Source organism: Anguilla rostrata, chromosome 3 (genome assembly GCF_018555375.3).
Source record: "Anguilla rostrata isolate EN2019 chromosome 3, ASM1855537v3, whole genome shotgun sequence".
NCBI classification, from domain to species: Eukaryota; Metazoa; Chordata; class Actinopteri; order Anguilliformes; family Anguillidae; genus Anguilla; species Anguilla rostrata.
Window position 1 is genome coordinate 32,933,168 of NC_057935.1, and position 14,792 is coordinate 32,947,959.

A 14,792-nucleotide genomic window follows, 5' to 3' on the forward strand; every position below is an offset into this window, starting at 1 on the left:
ACAGTTGTTTTCCCTGGTCTTCGGGGCCTTTTGGTGTTCCTGAGCTCACCAGTGCATGAGAATGTACCAAATAGTTGATTTGGCCACATCTAATGTCTTTGCTATCTCTCTGATGGGTTTTTTTTTCAGCCTAATGATGGCTTGCTTCACCGACAGTGACAGCTCTTTGGATTTCATATTGAGAGTTAACAGCAACAGATTCCAAATGCAAATGCCACTCTTGAAATCTATTCTAGACCTTTTATCTGCTTACTTGTAAAATAAATAATGAGGGAATAACACACATCTGGCCATGGAACAGCTGAGCAGCCAATTGTCCAATTAGCATTAAAAAGGGGGGGGGACCATATATAAAAAGTGCTGTAATTCCTACACTGTTCACCCGATTTGGATGTAAATACCTTCAAATTAAAGCTGAAGGTCTGCACTTTGAGCTCATATTCATTAATTTCAACTCCAATATGCAGTGGTAGACAGCTAAAATAACAATAACTTTGTCAATGTCCAAATATTTATGGACCTGACTGTATATAGACAGGACAGTAATACGATTATGATTGCTTATTAGAATATTCAAACGTTTCTTTCACTGCTGGAGTAGGAAAATGAAAATCCAGGAGGATGTCAAGTGCAAGAATAAAGAAGGAGCGTTGCTTTATTAGAATAAGGATTTTTCTGATGCCTAATTAGTTCATTCAACTTAGAGTTTTACCAGAGAGGAGGTTACTAACAGGCGGGAAGGCATATTCAATACTCGGAATGTCAGATATTGAAATAGGGGATAAAGAAGTACTAGATAAATTATAAGACAAATTTCACAGGAATCAGTGCTGGGACCACTGCTCTCCCTCATTTATATAAATAACCGTGACAGACACATTTAAAGTACAATCATTCAATTTACAGATGAAACAAAACAGGGAGGTTTCACTAACAGGTTGGAATGTGCTGAAGTAAGAAGAAGATTTGAACAGAATCCTTAAGTGGGCAGAAACTCTGCAAATTAAATTCAATATCGCTCAGTGTAGTTCTACTGTACATGTGGGAACTAAAAACATAAGGCAGTATTGAGTATAAATCCATGGAAGTTATCTCATACAATAACATTGTGAAATCACACTTAGAGTTTTGTGTGCAGTTCTGGAGACCGTACTACAAGAAAGATATAGGGCTCTATCTTACACCCGGCGCAAAGCGGCACCAAGCACAACGCAAGTGTCTTTGCTAGTTTCAGTTCGACGCAGTTGTCATTTTCCCATCCAGCGCCCACGTTGTTTAAATAGCAAATGTACTTGCGCACATCTGAGCACCCATGTGTTGGTCTTAAATGAAGTGTGGTCAGGCGCATTGTTGGCGCATTGCTGCCTTGAGGCAGTGGAATCGCGATTGCGTGATTAACTAACAAAAACCTGGTCTTAAGTCAATGGCGCAGTATTTTACTGTTATTTTAAGGGCGCATTATTATGATAGTAATATGTACCTACATAGGCGGGTGCACAACGCACAATATTTAAAAAAAAAATACATGTCATAATGGTTAGTCATAATATTGGTAATATAATATTAATATTATATATATTAACATAATATTCATAATGTAATATTTGGTGGAATCCCGCTGTTGCCGTAGATGGTCTGCTCGCGCGCTTTTACTTCGCGCACAAGCAGATCTGTTTCCTCTGCAGAGAAGCGTTCTTTCCTACTACTTGTCAAATCCGCCATTATAATAGCAATACGCCAAGGTGCAAGTGCACCTGGCTTTTAAAGGGAATGGGAGATGACATTCTGATTGGTTTATTTCATGTTACGCCCAAAACACTCCTATGATTAATTAAGAGACTAAGTACAACCCCTTTGAACCATGCACCTTACTTTGTGCTCAGATTATCCACTGTTAAACTAGCAAAAGTGGATTTGGACACGCCCTAAATGCACTTGCGCCATGCGCTTTAAACCGTGCGCTTAGATCATTAAAATAGAGCCCATAGAGACTCTGGAAAAGGTTCAAAGAAGGGCAACCAAATTGGTCCTGTATGTAAGATAATGGTTATGAGGAAAGACTTAAGATGTTTCATCTCTTCAAGTAAAAGGACACTTAGGGTTGATTGAGGTTTTTAAATTCATAAAAGGGATTCACAAAGTGAACTACAAGACATTGTTCAGGTTGAATTCAGTTAGTACTGGAAATTAGGAAAAGGTAAATTCCACAGACTTCAGGAGGTTTTTTTCACAGAGTAGTCACTGCATGTAATACAGGCAGGGTATTCAAGACCAGACTTGATATAGTGCTAGATACCATCTAGCTTGTAGGTAAATAGAGTACTTCGTATACTTTAGTTGTAGGAAAATGGCCAGCATGGGCTGAATGACCTGTTCTCGTCATTATGTTATGTTATGTTTTGTAACCTGCAATTATCTGCCAGACTTCCTCTCTCATTTTGGTCACTCTTGCTATGTTTGATTTGCTAGTTAGGATTGCTTCCTCTTGATGAGTTAAAGGTGAAAAATATGTCCTCTACGGTGTGGCTATAATTTTGTGATTTACAGCCTTAAACCAAAATTTAAAAATGGCATAGGTCACATTATGAGAGTTCAAAAAATATTGCTTTAATCAATTAATCTGTTACATCTACAGTATATAAAGAGTATGATCCTGTTTTTGGAGATCGATTCATCTCCACTTTATAGCAGCGTGGGTGCGCAGAGATGATTTCATCCTAGATTTACTAATCAAATCCTAATTCACATTTGTGAAACAAAATAAAACTTAATTAATAAGACTAATTGATGAGATAATTTGATACACATCAAATTATCCTGGATTGTTTAAGCGATGTACGTGAAATAGGGCCCTGGTCAGTCTCATTATTTGCCTCATTTCCGGCATGCTGTGGGGAAATTCATAACACATTAGATACACTACATTTCCAAAAGTACATGGACACCTGAACATCACATCCACATGTACTTGTTGAACATCTCATTCCAAAACCATGGGCATCAATATGGAGCTGGAGCCCCCTTTGCTGCTGTAACAGCCTCCACTCTTCTGGGAAGGCTATCCAGTAGATTTTGTGCCTAAGGCCTGGCTTGCAGTCGGCATTCCAATTGATCCCAAAGGCGTTGATCCCAAAGGCGCTTGCTTGCTGGACGGTTTCATGTTTGTTTTTCATAAACATGGCTTTAGACATTTTTCGGTGGAAGTTTAGCTCTTGGACAAGTGATAAATTATAGGAAACACTGCTTTAGACCTACTTCAGTGAAACTGTTTATTTTTTACTTTCATATTTTTGTCATTTACTTTTTATATTTTACCTTTCCATTATTCTCCAAGTTAATGGTGGTCTTCAATCTGGGGCTCCATCACAAGATCCCTGGGATCAGGAGCTATGCTTCTTTGTTTCTTGTGGGGTGGGGTTCTGTGTAGATATTTAGATTGTGGTTTAGACTGATATTTAATGTATTGTCTTGTGCCAGAAGCATCGACACGTAAACAGCTGAATATGAAAACAGCAAGGATCCAGGAGTGATGTAGACATAGTCTACAATCAATATACTGTTTTTCAACATTATCATTTCATTGCTCACCTCTATGACTTTGTTGAATAGGTTAGCCAGTTTAAATTGGTGAGTTTTTACCAGATGATATGAATAAGTATAATCACTATCTGTAACAAATCCGTGACAAAGGAGCACTAGTGTTAAGTATCATTAATAAAGAATTGATAGCTATTTTGTAATTATACAACTGAACACTTACAGCCTGATCCATTGGGTGGTGGTAATGTATGGTGCCTTGATCTTCCAACTGCATGAGATTTTTATATAAATCTTGTCCACTAAAAGTGCACATCAGTCTTCAATGTAAATATCACTTAAGGGTTTTAATAATTGACGTAGCTCTCTGCTGGCATTGCCTTTCGGGACCCCGGGAGCCTCTGCGCTCTCTTCTCCATTCCAGTTGTATAGTGGTGTGATGCCTGCACTCAGTGGACCGCGATGATTGGAATACAGCAATCGCCTAGCAACTGCTGCGTGAGGGAAGTCTGGCTCCCGCCTCGCGAATCACATACGACCCCGCGTTCAGCTTTAATGCAGCTAGGACATGAACTGGAGCTGAGACTCAAGCACCGTGCACCTTGGAGAATAGTCGCCGTACGCTGTCTCGCACTGTCTTCTGAAATGTTCCTGTGGGCTACAGGTACGATCCGCATATCTGGAGGGTGGTAGAAGGAGTGCGCACATATCGGGATATGTTATCCCGTCTGTCAGTTTGCATGGGGTGCTGATACCTCTCCACTCCCGGGTGAGTCTTTCTTAAGATTGTCAATCTCCTGTTTAGCTACTTCTGAAAAGCAGAAACTTATTTACCGCTATGCTAATGCGCTGAAAATGTACGAACAGTTGAGTTTTCAAAGCATAGCCTACTTATTTAAACCTTTATGAAACGTATTTAGATACTGTTGAAAACTGTTGAAAATAAATATCACAACACAAAATACGTCTGAAATCAGGAAGTATGGGCTGGCTTGGCAGTTACTGAGGAGCCACCTGTAGCCTATATATATTGAACCGTATGTAATCGTATATAAATTATTCGGCATATGTAGGCTACAATATTGTGCATCCACGTGTGAAGTACAATCCAGATTTAAATATGCTCACGCATTTGTTTATTAGCCTATCTATTTTAAACAGATTTTCACATTTTTATCTATGGGTTTTGCATTATAGAATTGACTTTTTGTTATTCCTTATAAAGCAAATATAGGCCTAACCTACATTTAAAAAAATGTTTATATTGATGGTAATAATCGGCAGAATTAATATGTGTGGAGGTAGGTGTTCTGTCAATTGACATGGATGAGATGATATTCACATTTTTGGTCTTATTTATGTTAACTATAACTTTTTCATGATCACATTTCAATTTTGAGGTGAAATTGGTGGAATTAAGTATTTCATAGATTTACCAATAATTATATTTAGTGTTGTTTCTCCATCTCATTTGCTGTTCTACAGCAGCAGAAGTTGGCTACTCAATGGGGTTTGGACCATACTTTGCAAGATGTTTGACTGAAGGAATTTAAAGGTTATTAGAAGCTACTTTTCTGTTATGAAAGTTTCATGAAGTCTTCTTTTTGTTATTTTTAGCCAAATGACTGATGACTGGTGACTGATGACCCGCATCAAAATTCAATTTACTTCACACTGAAATATGGTGTTCTCTTGGTGTAACGCCTAAGGCTAGGTGGGGGTCATTTTGTGCCTGTGTGTACTAGTCGTGAAAAAAGTAGATGACTGAGTCTCTCATACTTCCCCCCCATGGAGTGGAGATAGCCATGTGTCATAATAAAATTGGATAAAGCCTGCTCTGCCATCCTGGGATGAGAACATCATTAGTAGAGAGTTCATAGTTCATAGGCTTTGAATTGCAGGAAGAAAACTTGGACATTGTTCACCAGTACTATTGAATATTCAAATTTGAACAGAAATTGAATAAATACACTGGCCTATGTGAATGTATACAGCAGAAGACACAATGCTGTAGCCTATACTTTTGTGTAGTACCATGGTCGCAGTAGTGGTTGAGGCTTTTACAGCAAATAGGACATCCCACTTTTTTTAAAAACAAGCCAAAACTGATGTATGCCATTTCTTTTGGTTTAAACTGTACCATTGTAATATCTTGCTTATGTCTTAATTTCAGTCATTAGAACAGAGTATCCACTTGAACAGTGTCTCAGATTGTAAACCTCTCAGACTGCTGTCATGATGGGATGACAAGCAAAAGATTGCATCATCCCAGTTTAGTGGCACAATTGGTTTGATATCTTTATTTATTTCAGGCAAAAACCATTACACACAGCAATTGGTTGCCTAAAAATGTTACGGCTTTAAGGACTTAAAACTCATTAGTTGCACCTGTACAGGATTCTTGCTGAGAACAATTAGTTGCATTCATGTAGCTGGAAATGCATTGTGGGATACTCACTGAGAGAGTTGTTGGTGGTATTGGGAAGTATATCCAACAATTATTTCCAACATGATTACTGTCAGACTGGTTGTTCACAAATAAATAATGTGACAGAATTCAGTTAGGATTCAAATTATTTCCATGACATTATTACATTACAGGCATTTGGCAGACGCCCTTATCTAGAGCGACGTACAACAAAGTGTATAACCGTAATCAGGGACAAGTGTGTTGAAAATCCTAGAGGGAAGTATAACCATAACCAGGGACGAGTGTGTTGAAAACCCTAGAGGGAAGTACAGTTCCAAGTGCAGGGAGCGACCGCGTAGTTTAACCCTGTAGGTTAATCTCATTTCCAGCATTTGAGACATTAAATTATTACTTAGATCACCATTTTTATAAGACGTGATATTATAAAATAACTTGTTTCATACATCTAAACATATCACATGCTTCCAAATAGGTTATAATCCCAACTGAATCATGTACCTGAAGGAATACACCTTAAGGAGTACTGTAAGTATAATAGGAGGGGCTTGTGCGTGAAAGCTGGTTACATTTCAAAGCATGACAGGAGACGTTAACCAGATTTACAGTACAAAGCCAGACAACTGTCGCTTGTTTGCCTCTGCAATCTGATCACCCCCAGACTACTTAAAAAAAGAGAACCATCATGGGCTAAGGTCTATCTGATTGTATGGTGCCCTGGGCTGGGATATGTGGCTGTGGAGATGTCTGATGTCATCCAGATCCTGCCTTTCACTCAGCCTGGTAATCTTCTCATCTGTTGGAAAAGCCAATCTAATTTAGAGTAATTGTTGGTTACAGGCTGCAGGCCCCCCACTCCCATCCACTCCCTCTTGAAACAACAGCCCTGCTTAGCCTGGGCAACCCAATGATGAGGTCGTCTTCCATGATGCTGTGCAACTGTAGGTGTTTCTGACCTTCATGACATGCTGATATGCCTGTCTTGTTCTGGCACTTCAGAGTTCTGCAATTACGAATTAGCATTTTCTGGGGGACTGTGTTCAAATTTAACAAGGAACTGGGAGCAATGGGGTCCATTCTGAAAATTGTGAAATTTCTCCATTGACACTTGAGCAAATGCAATGTTTCCACTGCTAAGTGGAATATGATTGTGATTCACGTTTTATATTTAAATAAAAAGCACTCTTGTTCAAAGAACCACATTTATTTTCAGCAGATTTAGGCTGCCATAAAAAGTAAATACAAAATACAAAAAAAAGTTTAATTAAATAAAGAAAAATAAATAGTTTGCTCTTGCTTTGAGGAATGCTCAGCACAAACATTTACTAACAAAATACTGTTTCAGTAGCGCTCTGGGGATGAACTGAAGGAGAGCTGAAGGAGAGTTTCTCTGTGAACCCACATCTAATAGAAATAGAGTACAACTATTATGCCTCCGTGATGGCACAGCCGTGGCTGGAGGCATTATGTTTTCGGGTTGTCCGTCCGTCTGTCCGTCCATTATTCCGTCCCGATTCTTGTGAATGCGATATCTCAGGAACGCCTTGAGGGAATATCTTCAATTTTGGCACAAACGTCCACTTGGACTCAAGGATGAACAGATTAGATTTTGGTGGTCAAAGGTCAAGGTCACTGTGACCTCACAAAACACGTTTTGGCCATAACTCAATAATTCATACGCTAATTATGACAAAGTTTCACACAAATGTCTAATAGGATAATCCAAACGGTCAAACAGAGCACTGGCTACTGGTTGGCGGAGGCATACAGCTGGTGGTATTTCTAGTCTATCTTGCCATGCATTACTTGGATGTTTACTGTTTTCAGTTCAGTGCCATAAAATGAGCATTAGCATATTCTAGGGATTATGATTGCGACTGGAGACATAAAATTGGTGCATTCTTTATGCCATGCTGCAGTAAATTCTTTGCCATATTCGATGTACTTCCTCACTTGTATGAAATTGTTTTTGTGCAGTGGTTACTGTACTTACTTTGGAGTGTTCGCTCCGTGCCACTGTACTGTCATACATTTGCTGCAGTCTGCCCTGCTACAGTATACTGGGCTGTACAGGCGTGTTGATGCATACATATTATGTAACCAGCAACGTAGATGTTAGCGCAGCAGGTTCTGGCAGTTGATTACAATTCTTCGCATTTCACTCAGCTGCTTATAGATTTTATCATTGTACGTTGTTAGATATTAGGGATGCATGATATTGGATTTTTGCCGATATTCGATATGCTGATATTTTCAAACTCATTTTGGCTGATTGCTGATACATACATCTTTTTTTATTTCACTGAAGAGAAAACCAAGTCTCTCTTGTACTAGAATTAGGCTATTACTCTTATTGTGATGGCCTACTTGTTGTAGATACAGACATAAAACATTTCCTTTGATTCTACCCTAAATGTATCCTTTTACAAATGTAGACATTCACTCATGAAAAATAAGGAAATCATTTCAACTTGGACTAGATGTAAAATATGCCACATTTATTTTTTAAGTAACATTTTCAAATAAAAATGTAAATCTCATCCTACTTGAACAGGTTTGTATGATGCTTCCCTGAGACACTCCTGACAAAGTAGTTGACATAGTGCAGAAAAACACATTGTTCTCAAGTGCACAAAATAAAAGCAGCTGTAGTCCTGTAGACCTAAAACTTCAGTCCTTAGGACCTACTTTAGAGTATAATGAAGAAGGCTGAAAAAAACTTCAGCTGACTAGTAGGCCTATTGCTTCTACTTAAAACTGTAAAAACTTAAAACCAAGCTACATATGCCCTTTTCTGTGAGCCACAAAGAGCACTATAACAGCCCAGTGACAGACAAACAGTGAGATCTCTAGTGCACAAAATAAAAGATTTAGCTAATCCTTAACTTGAACTTTAGTCCTTGCCATCCTTTTGAGTCCAATTAACGAGGCTGACAAAAAACCTAAGCTGACTGGTAGGCTGGTCTATAGCTGACAGTGCAATAACGATTTTTTTAGAAATCAATAAATACGCAACTCGAATCATGAGAAATGCTATGCTATGCCCCAAACACCTCATTGCGAAAGAAGACAACAGCTGATATAGCAGAATAATAATCGAGACAGTCACACTATTCATTCGGCTACTTTACCCAGTCCAAAAATATTATATGATGATAAAGATTCTAAAAATAGCCTACATTCGTGTATGATTTAAGGCTTATGGCTTACCTGTGATGCGGTTTCGATTATGGCTTGCTCTTCAAACACGACATTCTCCTCCAAAATTTCTTCATACATGTCCAGCAGCGATCCTGTTTGGGTCTTCTTCTCTGGGGGATCCTCCGTGCTGGCATCTCCATTGCCGCCCATTTCATCCAAGAATTTAAGCAGCAGGTCGCGAGCACTCCTCTTCTTGTCCACGTCAAAGTACCAGTCTTTGTATCGGGCATCAAGCATGGTTGCAACGGAATGAAGTGCCTCACATTGCACACCGTTGAAGCGATCACTGACAGTAGGGTACTTTTGACTGTCTGCACGCATCTGTCTGTGTCACTGGGCCTGCCAGACATGCATGTCAGTGTCACAACAGCAGGGATCACCTCAGCAGCAGAGGCCTCTGCAGAACTAATCTCTCTGGTCAGCTGCTCAAAGGGGGCGAGAAGTGTGATCATATTTTCTAGAATTCCCCATTGATTTGCCGTCAAAGTTGCAGGGAGCTCAAAATCAGCGACATGTGCACCTAGTGCCCTCTTCTGCTCGACCAAGCTTTGCATAATATAAAATGTTGAATTCCATCTGGTCATGACATCTTGTTGAAGTCGTTTGATCGGCATCCCAAGCTCCTTCTGTACACCTTGTAGGCGAGTGTTTGAAAGGCCCCTCTATTCTCCTTCCCACGGCCACAACATCCGCGATGCTGCGCTGAGACAGGACACCTTCATGCACAACCAGTTTCAGCGTGTGTGCCATGCATGCTAGACTTGGCACACCGAACTCCATCATTGCTTTTGCCTTGTTGCGCGCATTGTCACGTAGCACTACATGCACCCTTTCTTTTGCTGTTTTCCATTTCCCAAACATACTATCAAAAGCGGATGCAATTGCAGCTGCTGTGTGAGAACCTGAGCACTCCTGCGAGTGTAGGACAGCCTTTTTAAGGATGAAGTCCTCGTCAATCCACTGGGCAGTGAGGCTCAACATGCTGACAGGGCTTACACTCAATATGCAGATGACGTGGTAAAGCTAATATGAGTGGCATCAGTGAGGCGCTTCTCTATGTGATTGGAGACAACGCTTTGCAGTTCAGGTAAGGCCACATCTGAAAAGTAACGACGGCTAGGCATAGCATACCGTGGCTCTAAGTACATCATCAGCCTGAGGAAGCCCACATCTTCCACCACGCTGAAAGGCTGGTTATCAAAAGCAATGAATTCAATGATTTTGTTGTTAAGGGCTGTCACCTTTAGGTGGTCGCTACTATATTTCTTAGCTTTGTGAAACCTTTGACATGTTTTCGCTGGCGCCGCTTTTTCTTGCTTACTTTTCAGAAACTCTTTGTGGTGTTCAGGATGATGGCTCTTCAGATGCATTATTAAATTTGTAGTGTTAAAGGAGTGTGGTTTTACCCCTCCTCGCATCACTGGTGCTTTACAAGCATTGCAAATAGCAATTTTGTTATCCGTTTCAGGTACTATGAAATACTTCCATGCAGCTGACATGCTGGCGCTGTCACGACAAATTTCATCCCCCCTACAATTTTCATCCCCCTATTCCCTTCCGGGGTTATGTTTCCAGCTACGTTCCTTGATGAGTAAGTTAGCGTCAACTTGACAACCTTGCCTGCGTGGTTGCCAAGTGTTCTCTGCTGTTTGCTAAAGACAGTGAGAGATCACTATCCAGCTGGCTAGCTAGGAAAAGAAGCTATTATTATATAAGACTAAGAGAAGCACTCTCCGGCTAGCTAGCTAGTGATCTGTACATCTGGCTGTCTCACTGGCTATCTATGTATTTCTCTTGCTAGCTAGGTAGCGATCTATGAACCTCGCTAGAGAGAGCCTTTTCTTAATTATTGTATTTACTGTTTCACCTAATTTACACATGACATTACACAAGCTAACATACACAAATACCACACACACACAAAGTTGTATTCTGTTCATATGTTTATTGTTTGTTGTACTCATGTTTTTGCGATATGTATATATATAGGCCTATACGTCATTCCAATAAAGCTTATTTGAATTTGAATCTTCTGGCAGAGAGATCTGACCAATCAGCGTAATGTAATGGCACAGCGTAAACCTGGAAGGGAATAGGGGAGATGAAATTTGTTGGGGCTTATAATAAACATTTAGCGTCTTTGCGTGCGCATAGTTACCACGTCACCTTATCAGCCAGGCACATCGGCAGAAATTTTCATATCTGCCGATGCCGATAATGAACTTCTTAAGTTTTTATCAGCCGATACCGATGTCGTGCCGATATCATCGTGCATCCCTATTATATTTAGTTGTTGAGTTGGATTTCAGAATGATATCAATGACTGAGGTGATGTGATCGAGAACCATCATAAAAATAAGGTCATAAAGTTAAATAATAAATAAGCCATTCCGTCCATCTTGGCTTGTCATTTACTTACAAACTGGAGAGTATGCAGCACTGGACTTTGTTCATCCCTTTTATCCATTAAAAAAACTATATCAAATCCCCTCTTAGTTTCCTTTTGATAAACTTGACGGGATTACATCTTATGCCTTTCCTTGTAACATTTTATATACAGTATCATACCAGGAACCAATTTAGTTGCCCTTCTTTGTACTTTTTTCTGAGCTTATTTTTTCTGAGCTTCTTTCTTGTTGAGCAATGCCCAGAATTGCACATCATACTTTTAAGTGTGGCATTGTTCAAGATGACATGACATGTATAACATGTTGAATATAAGTTTTGACTTAGAGATGAATATGTTTTCTTTTATCACAACATTCTGTTGGTCTGTTTCTACTGCTACAACACAATACCTACACCCTGATTAACTACTACGCACAAATCTTTCAAAATGAGCACATTCAAATTTTGTTCTCCAGTAAAATGATCCTGTCTTTAATTTTTATTATTAACATATAGAATATGACTTTTGCTATATTGAATATTATTGGGAAGTTTTCCACCCACTTCTGGTTTCTAAAATTTTCTTTGATTTCTATTTGTAACATTACTGCCATTTAGCAGGCACTCTTATCCAGAGTGACTTAACGTTCAAACAAAAGTGCAAGGATCTGAAGCTGGAACCGGGCGGTAATTCCGGTTTACACCGTTCTTTTGTTTAGAGACAGTCAGAGAGAGAGTGTTTTCCCCAATGCATTATATAAATAAACAAAAAAGCTCCTATCACCCTCATAGTATCCAGGTAAAAATGATAAAACAAAGACAAAATAAACCAAACAAAAAAGACAGGTTTTCAGCAAGATCTTTTGTCATCTCTCTCTCTCTCTACTCTCTCTGTGTGGTGAGAGTTCCTCAGATGCCTACTGTAAAAAGAAGCCCATATTTAAATCCTGGACTGATTTGTAATGCAATCCAGGTGTGTGTGTTAGCAGGCGTGGTCCTCAGATTGCCCTGATTCCTTCTCACAAACTGAGCCCTGTCACATACCCAAATGAGCATTAAGCTGCATTATATGAACAAGAGCAAAGGACTTCAAGTTTTGAAAATGAAAAAGAAGTTAAACCTAGTCTGTGTCATTAGATGGCCAAATTATTTCCTATTCTGACTGCTGTGGAAAGCTCATTTCACCATTGGGGATTCAGAACTTACAGGAACAGGAGGTTGCTGAACCGAAAGGTCACACCTACTTTGCACACAGGTTACTGAGGTCCTCCACCCAATTGCTGCTTTCTGTTCCTTGGTCTTGGATGCAGCTGAAGGGTGATAGGGTCTTTTCTGTGACCGCCTTGAGACTGTGGAACAAACTGCTTCTTTTCATAAGGTCAGCACCTGCCATAAACATTTTAAAATCTCTTCTCTCTTTTTTCCCTTGCTTTTAATTCCAAATGAGATCTGTCCTTGTTCTTTGTTTTTGTATTCTTGTGTATTATTATTTTCTCTTGTTTTGAACATCTATGTATTTACTACTTGTACAGTGCTTTGGTTGATGGTAGTCATTTTAAATTAGATGCTGGCATCTAAAAACAGCATTGTCTTAAATTATTGCTTTCATCAGTCACTGATTCAAGGTGCACTACTGTAACATCTACAGTCAGTGGGTTTACATGATGTTTGAAAAAGTCGATTTATTGTTTTATTCCGGCTAAAACTGGACTTTTAAAAATCATGTAAACATTGTAGTCCGAGTAAAATCGCACAAATTCGATTTTTTCAGAGTCGGACTAACATACCTAGATAATGTGGATGGGGGTCGATTTACTACGCCCTATATACACTTCAATAGGCCAAAAATTGACAGAAAAATTGACTATAATCGAATGTTTTTCACATTTACTGTTCGATTGAGCAAGTATTACATTACATTGCAGGCATTTGGCAGACGCTCTTATCCAGAGCGACGTACAACAAAGTGTACAACCATAACCAGGAACAAGTATGACGAAAACCCTAGAGAGAAGTAAGGGTCCAAGTGCAGGGAACAACCGCATAGTTCAACTTGGACCCTGAAGGTTAAACTGATTAACACTAACAACGAGAACAGCAACAACGCAGTCTATGGAAAAATACAAGCAGTAGTTAAGACAGGTGCATTAACTAAGTCACCTACGAAACAGCTACCTAGTTACAACCCTAAGCTTACGGTCATTTAAGAGATTACAGGGAGGTAGGGAGGGATGGGGAGAGGTGCAGCCTGAAGAGGTGAGTCTTCAGTCGTCGCTTGAAATGGGTCAGTGTCTCAGCTGTTCTGACCTCCATGGGGAGGTCATTCCACCATCGTGGGGCCAGAACAGACAGGAGACGTGTTCTGGAAGCGCAGGTGCGAAGAGGGGGAGGTGCCAGGCGTCCTGAGGTAGCAGAACGGAGGGATCTGGCTGGCATGTAGGGTTTGAATATCTTGTGGAGGTATGCTGGGGCTGATCCCTTGACTGCCTGGTATGCTAAGTACCATTCAAAGTACATTTTTATGGGTTAGTGCTGTCCGATTGTGCTAGCTATTTCACAATAACCTTGTACGGTGATCAATAAAGGCTATCAGCACAGTACCACTTAATTATTGTCACTTCTATCACCACTGCAACATAGGGGCGACATAGCTCAGGAGGTAAGAGCGGTTATCTGGCAGTCGGAGGGTTGCCGGTTCGATCCCCCGCCCTCGGTGTGTCATAGTGTCCCTGAGCAAGACACCTAACCCCTAACCAATGGCAGGAATTAGTTCATTATTCAGATTTGACAAAAAGCAAAAGCTGACATTTTGTCATTTATGTAGTCCTACATATATAAAGTGTGGTCAAACAGTAATGAGAAATAGTGTGGTTCTTTCCGGTGCACTGCAAGATTCTCAGTGCTGCACTCAGACCAGCTTTGGACATTCGCTTCAATTCAGAACTGATGCAGATCCTCTTGACCTACATGTAAACGTGGCCAAAATTATGAGATTTAAATTGAAATGTTACGTCACAGTAGTGCACAGCTGCAGTCATATTCCATGTTAATTGCACTTCCTGTGTGTGTGTGTGTGTGTGTGGGGAAGGGTGGGGGGTTGCAGCCTTTTGGAAAAACGAATGTAGGAATTTGCCCTGCAGAATTGATATTATAATGTTCTCACAATATTCACACAACCTTGCCTCTTTGTAATTTTCCTGATAAACTTTTCTGAGCCGATATTTTTTGTCTAAGTTAT

General features: G+C 39.9%; 1 protein-coding gene across 7 annotated transcripts in view; it reads left to right on the forward strand.

Moving 5' to 3' along the window:
• rapgef4a (Rap guanine nucleotide exchange factor 4a) overlaps positions 1 to 14,792 on the forward strand; it is a 131,204-nt gene that overhangs the window by 48,173 nt on the left and 68,239 nt on the right. The window contains exon 1 of one of the 7 annotated variants that reach the window (XM_064327213.1): positions 3,177 to 4,306. The exons of 5 other annotated variants lie outside the window; for them this stretch is intronic. The gene's annotated coding sequence lies outside the window, so the exon portion shown is untranslated. Of the gene's footprint in view, positions 1 to 3,176; positions 4,307 to 14,792 lie in introns of those variants that run through there. One more of the 7 variants, XM_064327214.1, reaches the window with a different exon arrangement.